The sequence below is a fragment of the Phyllobates terribilis genome, unplaced genomic scaffold (assembly GCF_046119375.1).
Source record: "Phyllobates terribilis strain yellow unplaced genomic scaffold, ASM4611937v1 Scaffold_416__1_contigs__length_1633014, whole genome shotgun sequence".
Lineage (NCBI taxonomy): Eukaryota > Metazoa > Chordata > Amphibia > Anura > Dendrobatidae > Phyllobates > Phyllobates terribilis.
In genome coordinates, this window is record NW_027363176.1 from 443,804 (window position 1) to 463,254 (window position 19,451).

The window sequence follows — 19,451 nt, forward strand, 5'->3', positions numbered from 1 at the left end:
AATGAGTATGAGGTTCAAGCTGGCAGATATACAACGATTACGGGATGAATATGACAGACACAATGACCAAAATAAAGATAGCTGGTGGTCAGACACCTTCTCCTTTCTCAACCCAAAGAACTGGTTTAAGGGTATTGGAGGTTGGGTGGCTGGAATTCTGCAAGGTATATTACAGATTGTGCTAATTATAGTAGTCATATATGTAGTGTTTAAAATAGGATTAAAAATTATTTTAATATGCATAAATAAGCTTTGTAACACGGACTCAAGAATATGAAAGAAAAGAACTCCCGGACCAGGTCTTCTACCAAAAGTCCATAAGGAAGAATCAAAGGGGGGACTGAGAGGATGATAGGAGTTATTCTACACCCAAGACTACGATGTAAGACACAGATGAAGTTATTCTTCCCTTATCTGGACATTTGGACTGACGCCCAGAAACTAGATTGTAACTTGTTTTAGCTGTCTCAGCAACCTTCTACTAATTATCACTTTTCTGTTTATGAAACTTTCTTATCAACATTCCACTGTTATGAATCATCACTTCACTGCTTGTGAAACAAAGGCATTTTACTGCGCATGTCTGACAAAAAAAAAAAAAAAAAAAAAAATGATTATTATTATAAATAAAGGGACAGCACCCATAGAGGGAGACGCGCTCAGGGGCTTCCCAGTACTTGATTATACACTACGTGTCTGTGTATTTCTTGTTACGGGGATACCCCGACTCCAACAAGGACCCTCCATGGCTGAATGATCCTAACACCGCCATAAGCAACAGTTTAACAGAATGCCACAGACTAATCAACCAAACTTTTTGGGTTGGGTTCTCTTTTATAGTCTGCAGGCATTAAATGAAAGAAGTCAGTGTTCCAGCAGAAGGAGACAACGTTTCAGAAAAGGCATTGTAGCAAACCAAAAAAGAAATTTTAAGCGCAGCAGAGTAACCAGCGCACATACCTGTTAGCTCAGGTGAGTTTAAAAGGCTGCTGTTGATAACAAGGGCATTTGCTAAATAGATGGTGTGTGTGCAACAATATACTGAAAGGTCAATTATATTGTGCAGCTTATCTCACCACCTGTAGTTATTTAGGTGAAAGCTCCAAAATGCTTGCCTAATATGTCTGTTTATCCAAAAGGAAGTAAAAAGGGAGAGCTAGAAAGATAGCATTGCATCACATTACATGGCAATGCAATGCACAGTTGCTGAAGTTGAACCAAAATGAGCTTGTAATCTGGCTTCTGCAACTTTGAACATGAAAAATCCAATGAGGAGAAGAAAAGCAAAGCCAAAGAGTCCATCCCAAAATCCGACAAACAAGCAAAATGAACAAAAAACATTGAATTCAATTCTTTCTGATTTTAGAAACTGCATTAAAGAAGGGGTGCACCGGTCCTGGAGATACTGCAATACCAGGTCAATGCGTGGAGTGGACAGAGCTAGCTCTTTTTCCATCTCCCTGTTCTAAAAATCCATTTAATATATGGTCCCCAGATAGGGGACGTATCAGATATTAAACTGATAAGAACAGATACTACACTTGATCTTAGCCAAAAGGCCGAGAAGCGATAACCAGAATTGGTTTCAAACTACGGAGCCACCCAAGGATCCTGAAAAGTCCATTTGTGGAGATGAGCTCCTGGACTCCCGTTAAGAAGACATGTTGTCAACCTCTAGATCCCTTACATGCCTGCACTTTTCGGCTTGCTGCTGCTGCAATCCACGCGTTTTAGATCTGCATAACTCCACCTCTTTAAACACAGCACCTTCACCCCCTGCTGTTCCCACCCGCCTCAACACCGTTGGAAGGGAGGAGAACCAATTAAGGCGGGGGGTGGGGTGGAACGAGCAGCTGTCTACCCTTAGCAGGAGGGCTCCTGATTACATACCTCTCCTGCTGCTGCTGCTGCTGGCTGTCCAGCAGCAGACTGAAGGTGGCTGCTGCTGTGCACAGGTATATAAAGGCTCAGAGCCTATTATGACACGCGCAGCCAGCGTTCCATTGCCACATTCCATCTACTGCAGGCAGGATACCTGGCTGGCTGAATGTCGCTGAGAAGCTCACAGAGACCGCCATAAGCAACAGTTTAACAGAATGCCACAGACTAATCAACCAAACTTTTTGGGTTGGGTTCTCTTTTATAGTCTGCAGGCATTAAATGAAAGAAGTCAGTGTTCCAGCAGAAGGAGACAACGTTTCAGAAAAGGCATTGTAGCAAACCAAAAAAGAAATTTTAAGCGCAGCAGAGTAACCAGCGCACATACCTGTTAGCTCAGGTGAGTTTAAAAGGCTGCTGTTGATAACAAGGGCATTTGCTAAATAGATGGTGTGTGTGCAACAATATACTGAAAGGTCAATTATATTGTGCAGCTTATCTCACCACCTGTAGTTATTTAGGTGAAAGCTCCAAAATGCTTGCCTAATATGTCTGTTTATCCAAAAGGAAGTAAAAAGGGAGAGCTAGAAAGATAGCATTGCATCACATTACATGGCAATGCAATGCACAGTTGCTGAAGTTGAACCAAAATGAGCTTGTAATCTGGCTTCTGCAACTTTGAACATGAAAAATCCAATGAGGAGAAGAAAAGCAAAGCCAAAGAGTCCATCCCAAAATCCGACAAACAAGCAAAATGAACAAAAAACATTGAATTCAATTCTTTCTGATTTTAGAAACTGCATTAAAGAAGGGGTGCACCGGTCCTGGAGATACTGCAATACCAGGTCAATGCGTGGAGTGGACAGAGCAAGCTCTTTTTCCATCTCCCTGTTCTAAAAATCCATTTAATATATGGTCCCCAGATAGGGGACGTATCAGATATTAAACTGATAAGAACAGATTTTTTTTTTTTTTTTTTTTTTTTTTTTTTAAAACCACTCAGGTTTAGATATAAGCAAACGGTTAACCAGACTTCGTCATAAGTTATACTGCCACTTCATAAGCATCATTGTGGTTTCTTTATTAAAGTATTATTCAACAAAAATACAAACAAGTAATCCTATGCCAGAGACATTTCCAGAAAAAATATCAACGGTATTTAACCATATCCTGCCACTTAAGGTATTTCCACACACCTTCAGAATCTGTTCCACCACCACCACCTTCTCTTGTATCCCACAAATAGATTACATATAGTCTTGCTAAGATCAACCTAATACAATCATTTACTGTTAAATTTACTCTTTTAAACACACACAAATTTCTCACATCCCACAAGCTCTCCTGCACACACACCATAATAAACCACATCATCCTTTCTAGGCCACGACGACTAGCACCAAAACCAAACATAGCCACTCTCCAATCAATAAACTTCACACCAGCAACCCCTTTACACAGTCCACCCACACCTTTCCACACATCATACGCAAAATTACAATCCCACATAAGGTGCCTCACCGTCTCATTCGCTCCACAACCATCCCTTGGACATACTGCAGATCTTATGAGATCTCTTTTCTTCTGAAAATCCCTCACTGGCAAAATATTATGAAGGCCCATCCATACTATATCTCGCTGTCTATTCGACACACCTTGAATGCTTAACTTCTTCCATACCCGCGCAACTTCCATAGAACGCAATCCCACCACATTACTCTCACACTCATTCACACACATCTTCCCCATCACCTTCTTAACCAACATAAAGTCTTTCATTGCAACTGCTAACAAATCATTCTTCCTCACAAACTTCTCAATCAAACCATACCACTCAGGACACTTAAAAGCAACAGGCACATTCTTATCACGCTTCACCCAATTCAGACCATACAGCATCCATCCAGCCAAATACTTACACATAAATGCCCCTTTATTATTCTTCCCAATCAAAATGACCGTAGTCTTAATAAAATGCAATGTTAGAAACACTTCAATATTCGGAAACTTTAGTCCCCCATACAAATATTGCTTAAACAAAATCTCTCTCTTAAGTCTTTCCATCCTACTGCCCCAAAAAAACACAAAAATTAGTTTCTCCACTTTTTTAATTTTCCTATAGGGCACTGGAAAAATACAAGAAACATAAAGCAAAATAGGGAGAATAACAGCCTTAATAATAAGAACCTTCCCTACCAAAGACAAAGAACGTAACTTCCAAAAATTCATCTTCCGCACAATCCGCTCACCACATTCATCCCAACTCTCATAACCTTTCAAATCATCATTAAAAAAAACTCCCAACACTTTAATTGCACCATCCACACCAGCCACACCATCCATCTTAATCCTATTGTCACCAAAACATTTAAACATGCATTTGTTCCAATTCACACGAAACGCTGACGCGCCACAAAAAAAATTCAACAACAATTTTACTCTCTCCATAGAGGCCACACTCTCACTCACCACTACTACATCATCCATATATCCTAAGACTTTCACAGTCATTCCACCACTCCCTGGCACTAACAAACCACGCACCACTTTCTCTTTCCGAATCATACACAGCAGTGGCTCAATCACACACACAAATAATACCGGTGACATGGGACAACCTTGCCTCACACCAGACCTAATACACACTTTCTCACTCAAAAACCCATTCACCAGAAATTCACTCATCACCTCCCCATACAATCCTCTCACGGCACGCACAAATTTCTCCGGAAAACCCATTCTACGCAAAACCTCAAATAGAAACACATGAGACACGCGATCAAACGCCTTTTCAAAGTCAACAGCCATCACCATACACTTCTGCTTTCTTACTTTACAATCCCACAACACATCTCTTAAAAGACACAGATTATCCGTCATACATCTACCAGGCACTGCACACACTTGATCTTTACCAATCACATCAGCTACAACCACACGCATCCGACACGCCAAAATTTTACTGAATACCTTGTAATCGGCGTTCAGAAGCGTAATTGGCCTCCAATTACTCAAACACCTTTTATCCCCTTTCTTATGGATTAAGACCACCACTCCCTCCTTCATTGAACCCGCAAGCATCCCATTCTCCCACATAAACTGACACACTTCCACTAAATCCATACCCATCACTTCCCACATCATAACATATAGCTCCACAGGCAAACCATCCTTCCCAGGCGTCACATTTTTCCTTGCACCAAACACCGCTTTCTTAACTTCCTCCTCAATCACTGCCTCACATAGACCAGAACATCCATCCTTATCCACCTTACAATCCAAAGTCTTAAGCACTTCTTCTTTCAAACTCTCATCCACCCACTTCCTGCCAAACAACTCAGCATAAAACGTGACCACTTCCTTCATTACATCCTCCCCACTCACACAAACACCATCCACATCAAAAATCTCCTCCATACCCTCCTTCTTACCATTTATTTTTTTAAAGAAATATCTTGAACACTTTCCATCTTTATCAAGATGGACCACCTTTGACCTAAAAATTATTTCCCTTCCCTTCCTCTCCAAAGTCCTCTTCAAATCCTCTCTCGCACTTCTTAACAAATCATCCACATCCACACCACACATCCTCATTTTCTCTAGCCATTCCACTCTCATCATTAAATCTTTATATTGACTCCTAACCATGGTAGCCTTTTTATAGCCCCATCGACGAAAAAACTTTTGCACTTCATACTTCATCCAATCCCACCACACCAACACACTTTCAAACTTACTCTTTTGAGATTTACACCAACTATATTTTTTCTTAAAATCATTCACAATTCTCTCATCCTCAAGCAAACTCACATTCAATTTGCACACACCTCTCCCATGCACCCGCCTTAAATCCCCTCTAAAACCACCTTTCAGGCACACATGGTCCGAAAAAGGAACTGAAAATTGAGAAAAACCATCACATATTATATTTTTAGAAAAAAACATCCTATCAATCCTAGATGTTATCCCACCCCTGTCAGCTTTATAGGTTGGTGGTGGTGGCTTCCCCAAATAAACCTCAGCAGCATCAAAAAAGAAAAAATCAGAAATAATGTTTGCCAATTTTTTTCCTGAGGCATCAACTTTCCCCTCAGTTACACAGTTAAAATCACCTGTTACTATCACAGGGATCCTACCAGGTAATTCTAAACATAATTTATCTAATAAACTTAACCTGTCTTCTTTTTTTGTAGGACCATAAATATTTATAATTTTAACTTTCCACCCCCTCCCACACACAACTGCAGAGATGCAACGACCCACCTCTATTACCTTATAATATTCAAAAACAAAATTTCTATTATTTAATACTATCCCAACTCCATCATTTTTATTCCCACTAGAGCCAGACCAGATATGCTGGCCATATGGCCAATCAGCGTCTTCCAGGGGTTCTTCTATACCACACTCCTGTAGACACATAATATCAAAAGAATGGTTATGTAAGAAGTCCAGAATCACAGATCTTCTAACTCTAGACTTTAAAAGTCTTACATTAAGGGACGCAATGTCCCAATTTGGTTTAGAGACCATTCTTTGGCTCAAAAACCAGAAACACCAGTCTCAGCAAAAAAACATGCCTTCCTTATCCTTTGTCATCCGGCGAACTCCCACTTAGCTGAAAGATAGTGGACTCCAAATTCTCCTCCAGGTAAGCCGTTGACGCAGGAGAAAGAGAAACCACTGGGTAATCCCGCTCACTCACCGGACTTGCCACGCATTGGCTACTTGATGGTTCAGACAACCGGGCCCTTTTATTCTTAGCGCGGTCCGGTTCCTCAGAAGACCTCACCCCAGTCTCAGTGAAGTCTCCTTGACCTCCAGCTCCCTCTTCATCCATACTTTCACTGCTCCAACTGAGAGCCGGGTCCCCTGGGATTTCCAAGGCTCCCTCACGTTCTTCACAAAAGGAGTCAATGAAACCCCCCTGATAGGAAGAAATGTCCATCTCAGCTGCCAGAACCTCTTCCACTCTCCCGGGCTCCACCAGTAGGTCAGCAGACGCCCTCACTGGAGCAGTCTCCACACGCTGTTCCACTACCTTCACCCTGGAAGAAACTGCGGCCTCAGGTGCCACACTCTTAGGCCTCGGAGAGTTCGAGACCACCTCAGAGTATGCCCTTGCCTTGCCCTCGTTCGCACGACGAGTACAATCCTTAAAGGCATGCCCCTCCATACCACAAGCATTGCAAACAATTGGATTGGTACAGTCCTTAGCAACATGCCCACTTTGGTTGCACTTGGAGCAAACAGGCACAGCAGTACAAACCTCTTGTAAGTGTCCGTACTTCTTACATTTCCTGCAAAAAACTGGGGCCTCAGGAAAGAAGAGAATACCCCTATCTCTCCCGATAGAGAAACTTTGGGGAGGGTAATGAACACCTCCAGGCTCCGAAGAACTTTCCCCAAATCTGACAAAATATCTGTATTTGCCAGTCCATAAGTTCTCCTCGTTCATGATTTTGTGACTGTTGCTCACAAAGTCACAATGCCTCTTAAGAAAAGTCGCAATGTCATGTTCGTGCACAAAGGGATTATACATAAATATGACTAGGGGAACATCACCTTTGGAGTACAAGACTGTAAAAGTCAAACCATGCAAGGTTGGATTCTTCTCCTGCTCCCTCAACTTCTTATACAGGTTCCGGCAAGCCGCCATAGATTGTAGCACCAAGACATACCGTCCTTCTTTCCGGGATTCCTGCAGGCAGACGATGTTTTCTCTTGTCACTTCCAGGATTTTGAAGATCACCTCGTGCACCATATACGACAGATTGAAACGCTCTCTGACAGCGGCATCAACTTCAATGCGGAATGCATTGCGAACCCGATTGTCATCGGTCCCAGCATAGCGTATCTTCACGCCCATTATGATCACTCTCTCGTTCCTCCTCGTTCTCCCCCTAAAGCAGCAACCGGCTTAAGCCATCAAGATGGCGATGCCGGAAGGCCAAGGGAAAACACTCAAGGACCCCAGACAAGACACTTGGTCTTAGCCAAAAGGCCGAGAAGCGATAACCAGAATTGGTTTCAAACTACGGAGCCACCCAAGGATCCTGAAAAGTCCATTTGTGGAGATGAGCTCCTGGACTCCCGTTAAGAAGACATGTTGTCAACCTCTAGATCCCTTACATGCCTGCACTTTTCGGCTTGCTGCTGCTGCAATCCACGCGTTTTAGATCTGCATAACTCCACCTCTTTAAACACAGCACCTTCACCCCCTGCTGTTCCCACCCGCCTCAACACCGTTGGAAGGGAGGAGAACCAATTAAGGCGGGGGGTGGGGTGGAACGAGCAGCTGTCTACCCTTAGCAGGAGGGCTCCTGATTACATACCTCTCCTGCTGCTGCTGCTGCTGGCTGTCCAGCAGCAGACTGAAGGTGGCTGCTGCTGTGCACAGGTATATAAAGGCTCAGAGCCTATTATGACACGCGCAGCCAGCGTTCCATTGCCACATTCCATCTACTGCAGGCAGGATACCTGGCTGGCTGAATGTCGCTGAGAAGCTCACAGAGACCGCCATAAGCAACAGTTTAACAGAATGCCACAGACTAATCAACCAAACTTTTTGGGTTGGGTTCTCTTTTATAGTCTGCAGGCATTAAATGAAAGAAGTCAGTGTTCCAGCAGAAGGAGACAACGTTTCAGAAAAGGCATTGTAGCAAACCAAAAAAGAAATTTTAAGCGCAGCAGAGTAACCAGCGCACATACCTGTTAGCTCAGGTGAGTTTAAAAGGCTGCTGTTGATAACAAGGGCATTTGCTAAATAGATGGTGTGTGTGCAACAATATACTGAAAGGTCAATTATATTGTGCAGCTTATCTCACCACCTGTAGTTATTTAGGTGAAAGCTCCAAAATGCTTGCCTAATATGTCTGTTTATCCAAAAGGAAGTAAAAAGGGAGAGCTAGAAAGATAGCATTGCATCACATTACATGGCAATGCAATGCACAGTTGCTGAAGTTGAACCAAAATGAGCTTGTAATCTGGCTTCTGCAACTTTGAACATGAAAAATCCAATGAGGAGAAGAAAAGCAAAGCCAAAGAGTCCATCCCAAAATCCGACAAACAAGCAAAATGAACAAAAAACATTGAATTCAATTCTTTCTGATTTTAGAAACTGCATTAAAGAAGGGGTGCACCGGTCCTGGAGATACTGCAATACCAGGTCAATGCGTGGAGTGGACAGAGCAAGCTCTTTTTCCATCTCCCTGTTCTAAAAATCCATTTAATATATGGTCCCCAGATAGGGGACGTATCAGATATTAAACTGTTAAGAACAGATACTACACTTGATCTTAGCCAAAAGGCCGAGAAGCGATAACCAGAATTGGTTTCAAACTACGGAGCCACCCAAGGATCCTGAAAAGTCCATTTGTGGAGATGAGCTCCTGGACTCCCGTTAAGAAGACATGTTGTCAACCTCTAGATCCCTTACATGCCTGCACTTTTCGGCTTGCTGCTGCTGCAATCCACGCGTTTTAGATCTGCATAACTCCACCTCTTTAAACACAGCACCTTCACCCCCTGCTGTTCCCACCCGCCTCAACACCGTTGGAAGGGAGGAGAACCAATTAAGGCGGGGGGTGGGGTGGAACGAGCAGCTGTCTACCCTTAGCAGGAGGGCTCCTGATTACATACCTCTCCTGCTGCTGCTGCTGCTGGCTGTCCAGCAGCAGACTGAAGGTGGCTGCTGCTGTGCACAGGTATATAAAGGCTCAGAGCCTATTATGACACGCGCAGCCAGCGTTCCATTGCCACATTCCATCTACTGCAGGCAGGATACCTGGCTGGCTGAATGTCGCTGAGAAGCTCACAGAGACCGCCATAAGCAACAGTTTAACAGAATGCCACAGACTAATCAACCAAACTTTTTGGGTTGGGTTCTCTTTTATAGTCTGCAGGCATTAAATGAAAGAAGTCAGTGTTCCAGCAGAAGGAGACAACGTTTCAGAAAAGGCATTGTAGCAAACCAAAAAAGAAATTTTAAGCGCAGCAGAGTAACCAGCGCACATACCTGTTAGCTCAGGTGAGTTTAAAAGGCTGCTGTTGATAACAAGGGCATTTGCTAAATAGATGGTGTGTGTGCAACAATATACTGAAAGGTCAATTATATTGTGCAGCTTATCTCACCACCTGTAGTTATTTAGGTGAAAGCTCCAAAATGCTTGCCTAATATGTCTGTTTATCCAAAAGGAAGTAAAAAGGGAGAGCTAGAAAGATAGCATTGCATCACATTACATGGCAATGCAATGCACAGTTGCTGAAGTTGAACCAAAATGAGCTTGTAATCTGGCTTCTGCAACTTTGAACATGAAAAATCCAATGAGGAGAAGAAAAGCAAAGCCAAAGAGTCCATCCCAAAATCCGACAAACAAGCAAAATGAACAAAAAACATTGAATTCAATTCTTTCTGATTTTAGAAACTGCATTAAAGAAGGGGTGCACCGGTCCTGGAGATACTGCAATACCAGGTCAATGCGTGGAGTGGACAGAGCAAGCTCTTTTTCCATCTCCCTGTTCTAAAAATCCATTTAATATATGGTCCCCAGATAGGGGACGTATCAGATATTAAACTGATAAGAACAGATACTACACTTGATCTTAGCCAAAAGGCCGAGAAGCGATAACCAGAATTGGTTTCAAACTACGGAGCCACCCAAGGATCCTGAAAAGTCCATTTGTGGAGATGAGCTCCTGGACTCCCGTTAAGAAGACATGTTGTCAACCTCTTGATCCCTTACATGCCTGCACTTTTCGGCTTGCTGCTGCTGCAATCCACGCGTTTTAGATCTGCATAACTCCACCTCTTTAAACACAGCACCTTCACCCCCTGCTGTTCCCACCCGCCTCAACACCGTTGGAAGGGAGGAGAACCAATTAAGGCGGGGGGTGGGGTGGAACGAGCAGCTGTCTACCCTTAGCAGGAGGGCTCCTGATTACATACCTCTCCTGCTGCTGCTGCTGCTGGCTGTCCAGCAGCAGACTGAAGGTGGCTGCTGCTGTGCACAGGTATATAAAGGCTCAGAGCCTATTATGACACGCGCAGCCAGCGTTCCATTGCCACATTCCATCTACTGCAGGCAGGATACCTGGCTGGCTGAATGTCGCTGAGAAGCTCACAGAGACCGCCATAAGCAACAGTTTAACAGAATGCCACAGACTAATCAACCAAACTTTTTGGGTTGGGTTCTCTTTTATAGTCTGCAGGCATTAAATGAAAGAAGTCAGTGTTCCAGCAGAAGGAGACAACGTTTCAGAAAAGGCATTGTAGCAAACCAAAAAAGAAATTTTAAGCGCAGCAGAGTAACCAGCGCACATACCTGTTAGCTCAGGTGAGTTTAAAAGGCTGCTGTTGATAACAAGGGCATTTGCTAAATAGATGGTGTGTGTGCAACAATATACTGAAAGGTCAATTATATTGTGCAGCTTATCTCACCACCTGTAGTTATTTAGGTGAAAGCTCCAAAATGCTTGCCTAATATGTCTGTTTATCCAAAAGGAAGTAAAAAGGGAGAGCTAGAAAGATAGCATTGCATCACATTACATGGCAATGCAATGCACAGTTGCTGAAGTTGAACCAAAATGAGCTTGTAATCTGGCTTCTGCAACTTTGAACATGAAAAATCCAATGAGGAGAAGAAAAGCAAAGCCAAAGAGTCCATCCCAAAATCCGACAAACAAGCAAAATGAACAAAAAACATTGAATTCAATTCTTTCTGATTTTAGAAACTGCATTAAAGAAGGGGTGCACCGGTCCTGGAGATACTGCAATACCAGGTCAATGCGTGGAGTGGACAGAGCAAGCTCTTTTTCCATCTCCCTGTTCTAAAAATCCATTTAATATATGGTCCCCAGATAGGGGACGTATCAGATATTAAACTGATAAGAACAGATACTACACTTGATCTTAGCCAAAAGGCCGAGAAGCGATAACCAGAATTGGTTTCAAACTACGGAGCCACCCAAGGATCCTGAAAAGTCCATTTGTGGAGATGAGCTCCTGGACTCCCGTTAAGAAGACATGTTGTCAACCTCTAGATCCCTTACATGCCTGCACTTTTCGGCTTGCTGCTGCTGCAATCCACGCGTTTTAGATCTGCATAACTCCACCTCTTTAAACACAGCACCTTCACCCCCTGCTGTTCCCACCCGCCTCAACACCGTTGGAAGGGAGGAGAACCAATTAAGGCGGGGGGTGGGGTGGAACGAGCAGCTGTCTACCCTTAGCAGGAGGGCTCCTGATTACATACCTCTCCTGCTGCTGCTGCTGGCTGTCCAGCAGCAGACTGAAGGTGGCTGCTGCTGTGCACAGGTATATAAAGGCTCAGAGCCTATTTTGACACGCGCAGCCAGCGTTCCATTGCCACATTCCATCTACTGCAGGCAGGATACCTGGCTGGCTGAATGTCGCTGAGAAGCTCACAGAGACCGCCATAAGCAACAGTTTAACAGAATGCCACAGACTAATCAACCAAACTTTTTGGGTTGGGTTCTCTTTTATAGTCTGCAGGCATTAAATGAAAGAAGTCAGTGTTCCAGCAGAAGGAGACAACGTTTCAGAAAAGGCATTGTAGCAAACCAAAAAAGAAATTTTAAGCGCAGCAGAGTAACCAGCGCACATACCTGTTAGCTCAGGTGAGTTTAAAAGGCTGCTGTTGATAACAAGGGCATTTGCTAAATAGATGGTGTGTGTGCAACAATATACTGAAAGGTCAATTATATTGTGCAGCTTATCTCACCACCTGTAGTTATTTAGGTGAAAGCTCCAAAATGCTTGCCTAATATGTCTGTTTATCCAAAAGGAAGTAAAAAGGGAGAGCTAGAAAGATAGCATTGCATCACATTACATGGCAATGCAATGCACAGTTGCTGAAGTTGAACCAAAATGAGCTTGTAATCTGGCTTCTGCAACTTTGAACATGAAAAATCCAATGAGGAGAAGAAAAGCAAAGCCAAAGAGTCCATCCCAAAATCCGACAAACAAGCAAAATGAACAAAAAACATTGAATTCAATTCTTTCTGATTTTAGAAACTGCATTAAAGAAGGGGTGCACCGGTCCTGGAGATACTGCAATACCAGGTCAATGCGTGGAGTGGACAGAGCAAGCTCTTTTTCCATCTCCCTGTTCTAAAAATCCATTTAATATATGGTCCCCAGATAGGGGACGTATCAGATATTAAACTGATAAGAACAGATACTACACTTGATCTTAGCCAAAAGGCCGAGAAGCGATAACCAGAATTGGTTTCAAACTACGGAGCCACCCAAGGATCCTGAAAAGTCCATTTGTGGAGATGAGCTCCTGGACTCCCGTTAAGAAGACATGTTGTCAACCTCTAGATCCCTTACATGCCTGCACTTTTCGGCTTGCTGCTGCTGCAATCCACGCGTTTTAGATCTGCATAACTCCACCTCTTTAAACACAGCACCTTCACCCCCTGCTGTTCCCACCCGCCTCAACACCGTTGGAAGGGAGGAGAACCAATTAAGGCGGGGGGTGAGGTGGAACGAGCAGCTGTCTACCCTTAGCAGGAGGGCTCCTGATTACATACCTCTCCTGCTGCTGCTGCTGCTGCTGGCTGTCCAGCAGCAGACTGAAGGTGGCTGCTGCTGTGCACAGGTATATAAAGGCTCAGAGCCTATTATGACACGCGCAGCCAGCGTTCCATTGCCACATTCCATCTACTGCAGGCAGGATACCTGGCTGGCTGAATGTCGCTGAGAAGCTCACAGAGACCGCCATAAGCAACAGTTTAACAGAATGCCACAGACTAATCAACCAAACTTTTTGGGTTGGGTTCTCTTTTATAGTCTGCAGGCATTAAATGAAAGAAGTCAGTGTTCCAGCAGAAGGAGACAACGTTTCAGAAAAGGCATTGTAGCAAACCAAAAAAGAAATTTTAAGCGCAGCAGAGTAACCAGCGCACATACCTGTTAGCTCAGGTGAGTTTAAAAGGCTGCTGTTGATAACAAGGGCATTTGCTAAATAGATGGTGTGTGTGCAACAATATACTGAAAGGTCAATTATATTGTGCAGCTTATCTCACCACCTGTAGTTATTTAGGTGAAAGCTCCAAAATGCTTGCCTAATATGTCTGTTTATCCAAAAGGAAGTAAAAAGGGAGAGCTAGAAAGATAGCATTGCATCACATTACATGGCAATGCAATGCACAGTTGCTGAAGTTGAACCAAAATGAGCTTGTAATCTGGCTTCTGCAACTTTGAACATGAAAAATCCAATGAGGAGAAGAAAAGCAAAGCCAAAGAGTCCATCCCAAAATCCGACAAACAAGCAAAATGAACAAAAAACATTGAATTCAATTCTTTCTGATTTTAGAAACTGCATTAAAGAAGGGGTGCACCGGTCCTGGAGATACTGCAATACCAGGTCAATGCGTGGAGTGGACAGAGCAAGCTCTTTTTCCATCTCCCTGTTCTAAAAATCCATTTAATATATGGTCCCCAGATAGGGGACGTATCAGATATTAAACTGATAAGAACAGATACTACACTTGATCTTAGCCAAAAGGCCGAGAAGCGATAACCAGAATTGGTTTCAAACTACGGAGCCACCCAAGGATCCTGAAAAGTCCATTTGTGGAGATGAGCTCCTGGACTCCCGTTAAGAAGACATGTTGTCAACCTCTAGATCCCTTACATGCCTGCACTTTTCGGCTTGCTGCTGCTGCAATCCACGCGTTTTAGATCTGCATAACTCCACCTCTTTAAACACAGCACCTTCACCCCCTGCTGTTCCCACCCGCCTCAACACCGTTGGAAGGGAGGAGAACCAATTAAGGCGGGGGGTGGGGTGGAACGAGCAGCTGTCTACCCTTAGCAGGAGGGCTCCTGATTACATACCTCTCCTGCTGCTGCTGCTGCTGGCTGTCCAGCAGCAGACTGAAGGTGGCTGCTGCTGTGCACAGGTATATAAAGGCTCAGAGCCTATTATGACACGCGCAGCCAGCGTTCCATTGCCACATTCCATCTACTGCAGGCAGGATACCTGGCTGGCTGAATGTCGCTGAGAAGCTCACAGAGACCGCCATAAGCAACAGTTTAACAGAATGCCACAGACTAATCAACCAAACTTTTTGGGTTGGGTTCTCTTTTATAGTCTGCAGGCATTAAATGAAAGAAGTCAGTGTTCCAGCAGAAGGAGACAACGTTTCAGAAAAGGCATTGTAGCAAACCAAAAAAGAAATTTTAAGCGCAGCAGAGTAACCAGCGCACATACCTGTTAGCTCAGGTGAGTTTAAAAGGCTGCTGTTGATAACAAGGGCATTTGCTAAATAGATGGTGTGTGTGCAACAATATACTGAAAGGTCAATTATATTGTGCAGCTTATCTCACCACCTGTAGTTATTTAGGTGAAAGCTCCAAAATGCTTGCCTAATATGTCTGTTTATCCAAAAGGAAGTAAAAAGGGAGAGCTAGAAAGATAGCATTGCATCACATTACATGGCAATGCAATGCACAGTTGCTGAAGTTGAACCAAAATGAGCTTGTAATCTGGCTTCTGCAACTTTGAACATGAAAAATCCAATGAGGAGAAGAAAAGCAAAGCCAAAGAGTCCATCCCAAAATCCGACAAACAAGCAAAATGAACAAAAAACATTGAATTCAATTCTTTCTGATTTTAGAAACTGCATTAAAGAAGGGGTGCACCGGTCCTGGAGATACTGCAATACCAGGTCAATGCGTGGAGTGGACAGAGCAAGCTCTTTTTCCATCTCCCTGTTCTAAAAATCCATTTAATATATGGTCCCCAGATAGGGGACGTATCAGATATTAAACTGATAAGAACAGATACTACACTTGATCTTAGCCAAAAGGCCGAGAAGCGATAACCAGAATTGGTTTCAAACTACGGAGCCACCCAAGGATCCTGAAAAGTCCATTTGTGGAGATGAGCTCCTGGACTCCCGTTAAGAAGACATGTTGTCAACCTCTAGATCCCTTACATGCCTGCACTTTTCGGCTTGCTGCTGCTGCAATCCACGCGTTTTAGATCTGCATAACTCCACCTCTTTAAACACAGCACCTTCACCCCCTGCTGTTCCCACCCGCCTCAACACCGTTGGAAGGGAGGAGAACCAATTAAGGCGGGGGGTGGGGTGGAACGAGCAGCTGTCTACCCTTAGCAGGAGGGCTCCTGATTACATACCTCTCCTGCTGCTGCTGCTGCTGGCTGTCCAGCAGCAGACTGAAGGTGGCTGCTGCTGTGCACAGGTATATAAAGGCTCAGAGCCTATTATGACACGCGCAGCCAGCGTTCCATTGCCACATTCCATCTACTGCAGGCAGGATACCTGGCTGGCTGAATGTCGCTGAGAAGCTCACAGAGACCGCCATAAGCAACAGTTTAACAGAATGCCACAGACTAATCAACCAAACTTTTTGGGTTGGGTTCTCTTTTATAGTCTGCAGGCATTAAATGAAAGAAGTCAGTGTTCCAGCAGAAGGAGACAACGTTTCAGAAAAGGCATTGTAGCAAACCAAAAAAGAAATTTTAAGCGCAGCAGAGTAACCAGCGCACATACCTGTTAGCTCAGGTGAGTTTAAAAGGCTGCTGTTGATAACAAGGGCATTTGCTAAATAGATGGTGTGTGTGCAACAATATACTGAAAGGTCAATTATATTGTGCAGCTTATCTCACCACCTGTAGTTATTTAGGTGAAAGCTCCAAAATGCTTGCCTAATATGTCTGTTTATCCAAAAGGAAGTAAAAAGGGAGAGCTAGAAAGATAGCATTGCATCACATTACATGGCAATGCAATGCACAGTTGCTGAAGTTGAACCAAAATGAGCTTGTAATCTGGCTTCTGCAACTTTGAACATGAAAAATCCAATGAGGAGAAGAAAAGCAAAGCCAAAGAGTCCATCCCAAAATCCGACAAACAAGCAAAATGAACAAAAAACATTGAATTCAATTCTTTCTGATTTTAGAAACTGCATTAAAGAAGGGGTGCACCGGTCCTGGAGATACTGCAATACCAGGTCAATGCGTGGAGTGGACAGAGCAAGCTCTTTTTCCATCTCCCTGTTCTAAAAATCCATTTAATATATGGTCCCCAGATAGGGGACGTATCAGATATTAAACTGATAAGAACAGATACTACACTTGATCTTAGCCAAAAGGCCGAGAAGCGATAACCAGAATTGGTTTCAAACTACGGAGCCACCCAAGGATCCTGAAAAGTCCATTTGTGGAGATGAGCTCCTGGACTCCCGTTAAGAAGACATGTTGTCAACCTCTAGATCCCTTACATGCCTGCACTTTTCGGCTTGCTGCTGCTGCAATCCACGCGTTTTAGATCTGCATAACTCCACCTCTTTAAACACAGCACCTTCACCCCCTGCTGTTCCCACCCGCCTCAACACCGTTGGAAGGGAGGAGAACCAATTAAGGCGGGGGGTGGGGTGGAACGAGCAGCTGTCTACCCTTAGCAGGAGGGCTCCTGATTACATACCTCTCCTGCTGCTGCTGCTGCTGGCTGTCCAGCAGCAGACTGAAGGTGGCTGCTGCTGTGCACAGGTATATAAAGGCTCAGAGCCTATTATGACACGCGCAGCCAGCGTTCCATTGCCACATTCCATCTACTGCAGGCAGGATACCTGGCTGGCTGAATGTCGCTGAGAAGCTCACAGAGACCGCCATAAGCAACAGTTTAACAGAATGCCACAGACTAATCAACCAAACTTTTTGGGTTGGGTTCTCTTTTATAGTCTGCAGGCATTAAATGAAAGAAGTCAGTGTTCCAGCAGAAGGAGACAACGTTTCAGAAAAGGCATTGTAGCAAACCAAAAAAGAAATTTTAAGCGCAGCAGAGTAACCAGCGCACATACCTGTTAGCTCAGGTGAGTTTAAAAGGCTGCTGTTGATAACAAGGGCATTTGCTAAATAGATGGTGTGTGTGCAACAATATACTGAAAGGTCAATTATATTGTGCAGCTTATCTCACCACCTGTAGTTATTTAGGTGAAAGCTCCAAAATGCTTGCCTAATATGTCTGTTTATCCAAAAGGAAGTAAAAAGGGAGAGCTAGAAAGATAGCATTGCATCACATTACATGGCAATGCAATGCACAGTTGCTGAAGTTGAACCAAAATGAGCTTGTAATCTGGCTTCTGCAACTTTGAACATGAAAAATCCAATGAGGAGAAGAAAAGCAAAGCCAAAGAGTCCATCCCAAAATCCGACAAACAAGCAAAATGAACAAAAAACATTGAATTCAATTCTTTCTGATTTTAGAAACTGCATTAAAGAAGGGGTGCACCGGTCCTGGAGATACTGCAATACCAGGTCAATGCGTGGAGTGGACAGAGCAAGCTCTTTTTCCATCTCCCTGTTCTAAAAATCCATTTAATATATGGTCCCCAGATAGGGGACGTATCAGATATTAAACTGATAAGAACAGATCAGGTTTCAACATATTTTATTAAGTGCGTAAAAGATGGTTTACAATCAAAAACAACAACACAAACAGTACATTATTAAAACACAGAATTCCACCCATAAAAACCCCATATACGATTGGCATCCCTTCTCCCAATACATTTGACATCCCTCAAGTAATAAATATACATCTGGCTAAGAGCAATTTTAAGACAATCCTTCACAGAAATAGCATCACGTTTAAAAAGTAAAATATTGCGTGCCTTCCAAAGGGCGTCTTTAAAACAGTTAATCATACACCAACATATACAATACTGTTGAGGGGTCGGACATTTAAAAAGGCCATATAAAACATATTCATGGTTAAAATCTCTTAAACCGCAAGTCCATTTTAAAAGAATCCCAACTTTGTGCCAAAGTTCCTGTGCAAATGGGCAATTCCACATAAGGTGCAAGGTGGTTTCGTCATAAACACATGAGTCTCTGGGGCATTTGGCTCTGGCCACCAGGCCTCTCCTGTGTTGAAACTCTCTGGTGGGGAGGCACTGGTGGACCACCATCCATGCGATGTCCTTATGTCCATTTGCTAAGAATTTCCCGAAGACATTCTTCCAAACTTGCTTCGATCTCTCTTCTGAGAAATTTACTATGGGGGTCACATCTTCATTCCTCCTCAAAAAAGATAAAAGCTTCTTGCGGTCTTTAAAAATGTCCATATTAAAATCACCAAGGCTATAAAATCGAACAGTCTTTTCTAAGATTGCTTGGTGTTTGGGGGGGCATAGTAAAACAGGGGAATTCAACGACAACTTAAACCATCTTTTAAAAATCATCCCACAAGTATATTTTAAAAAATAACTTAGCGCACTATTACCATTAAAATGTTTGAAACAAAAGCAGAAATAATTTAAATACAAATAAATATGTAAATCGGGGACATCCCTTCCGCCGTTCATTTTATTCTTCCTCATTATTTCTCGCCTTAATTTTTCCATTTTGGAGTTCCATAAAAACATAAAGATCATCCTAGTCATTTTTTTAATTAAAACATCAGAGGGGGGGTACACCATAGCTATATACAGTATGAGGGGTAACAACACTGATTTTATAATTAAAATTTTCCCCTCCATTGTTAGGGACCTCAAACCCCAAAATGATATTTTCTTTGAC

General features: G+C 43.3%; 10 non-coding genes across 10 annotated transcripts; all 10 read right to left on the bottom strand.

Annotated features, from left to right (window-relative positions):
* Window positions 1–1,380: 1,380 nt before the first annotated feature.
* LOC141227002 (U2 spliceosomal RNA) lies at window positions 1,381–1,571 on the bottom strand. Its single transcript, XR_012294115.1, has one exon. It is a non-coding gene; the product is annotated as a U2 spliceosomal RNA (small nuclear RNA).
* Window positions 1,572–2,686: 1,115 nt separating this feature from the next.
* On the bottom strand, window positions 2,687–2,878 carry LOC141227233 (U2 spliceosomal RNA). Its single transcript, XR_012294322.1, has one exon. It is a non-coding gene; the product is annotated as a U2 spliceosomal RNA (small nuclear RNA).
* Window positions 2,879–9,009: 6,131 nt separating this feature from the next.
* Window positions 9,010–9,200, bottom strand: LOC141227086 (U2 spliceosomal RNA). The gene has a single exon (XR_012294195.1). It is a non-coding gene; the product is annotated as a U2 spliceosomal RNA (small nuclear RNA).
* A 1,115-nt stretch (window positions 9,201–10,315) lies between these two features.
* Window positions 10,316–10,506, bottom strand: LOC141227444 (U2 spliceosomal RNA). The gene has a single exon (XR_012294438.1). It is a non-coding gene; the product is annotated as a U2 spliceosomal RNA (small nuclear RNA).
* Window positions 10,507–11,621: 1,115 nt separating this feature from the next.
* Window positions 11,622–11,812, bottom strand: LOC141227446 (U2 spliceosomal RNA). The gene has a single exon (XR_012294440.1). It is a non-coding gene; the product is annotated as a U2 spliceosomal RNA (small nuclear RNA).
* Window positions 11,813–12,924: 1,112 nt separating this feature from the next.
* LOC141227447 (U2 spliceosomal RNA) lies at window positions 12,925–13,115 on the bottom strand. Its single transcript, XR_012294441.1, has one exon. It is a non-coding gene; the product is annotated as a U2 spliceosomal RNA (small nuclear RNA).
* A 1,118-nt stretch (window positions 13,116–14,233) lies between these two features.
* LOC141227448 (U2 spliceosomal RNA) lies at window positions 14,234–14,424 on the bottom strand. Its single transcript, XR_012294442.1, has one exon. It is a non-coding gene; the product is annotated as a U2 spliceosomal RNA (small nuclear RNA).
* A 1,115-nt stretch (window positions 14,425–15,539) lies between these two features.
* Window positions 15,540–15,730, bottom strand: LOC141227449 (U2 spliceosomal RNA). The gene has a single exon (XR_012294443.1). It is a non-coding gene; the product is annotated as a U2 spliceosomal RNA (small nuclear RNA).
* A 1,115-nt stretch (window positions 15,731–16,845) lies between these two features.
* Window positions 16,846–17,036, bottom strand: LOC141227450 (U2 spliceosomal RNA). Its single transcript, XR_012294444.1, has one exon. It is a non-coding gene; the product is annotated as a U2 spliceosomal RNA (small nuclear RNA).
* A 1,115-nt stretch (window positions 17,037–18,151) lies between these two features.
* LOC141227195 (U2 spliceosomal RNA) lies at window positions 18,152–18,341 on the bottom strand. The gene has a single exon (XR_012294290.1). It is a non-coding gene; the product is annotated as a U2 spliceosomal RNA (small nuclear RNA).
* Between the last annotated feature and the right edge of the window lie 1,110 nt (window positions 18,342–19,451).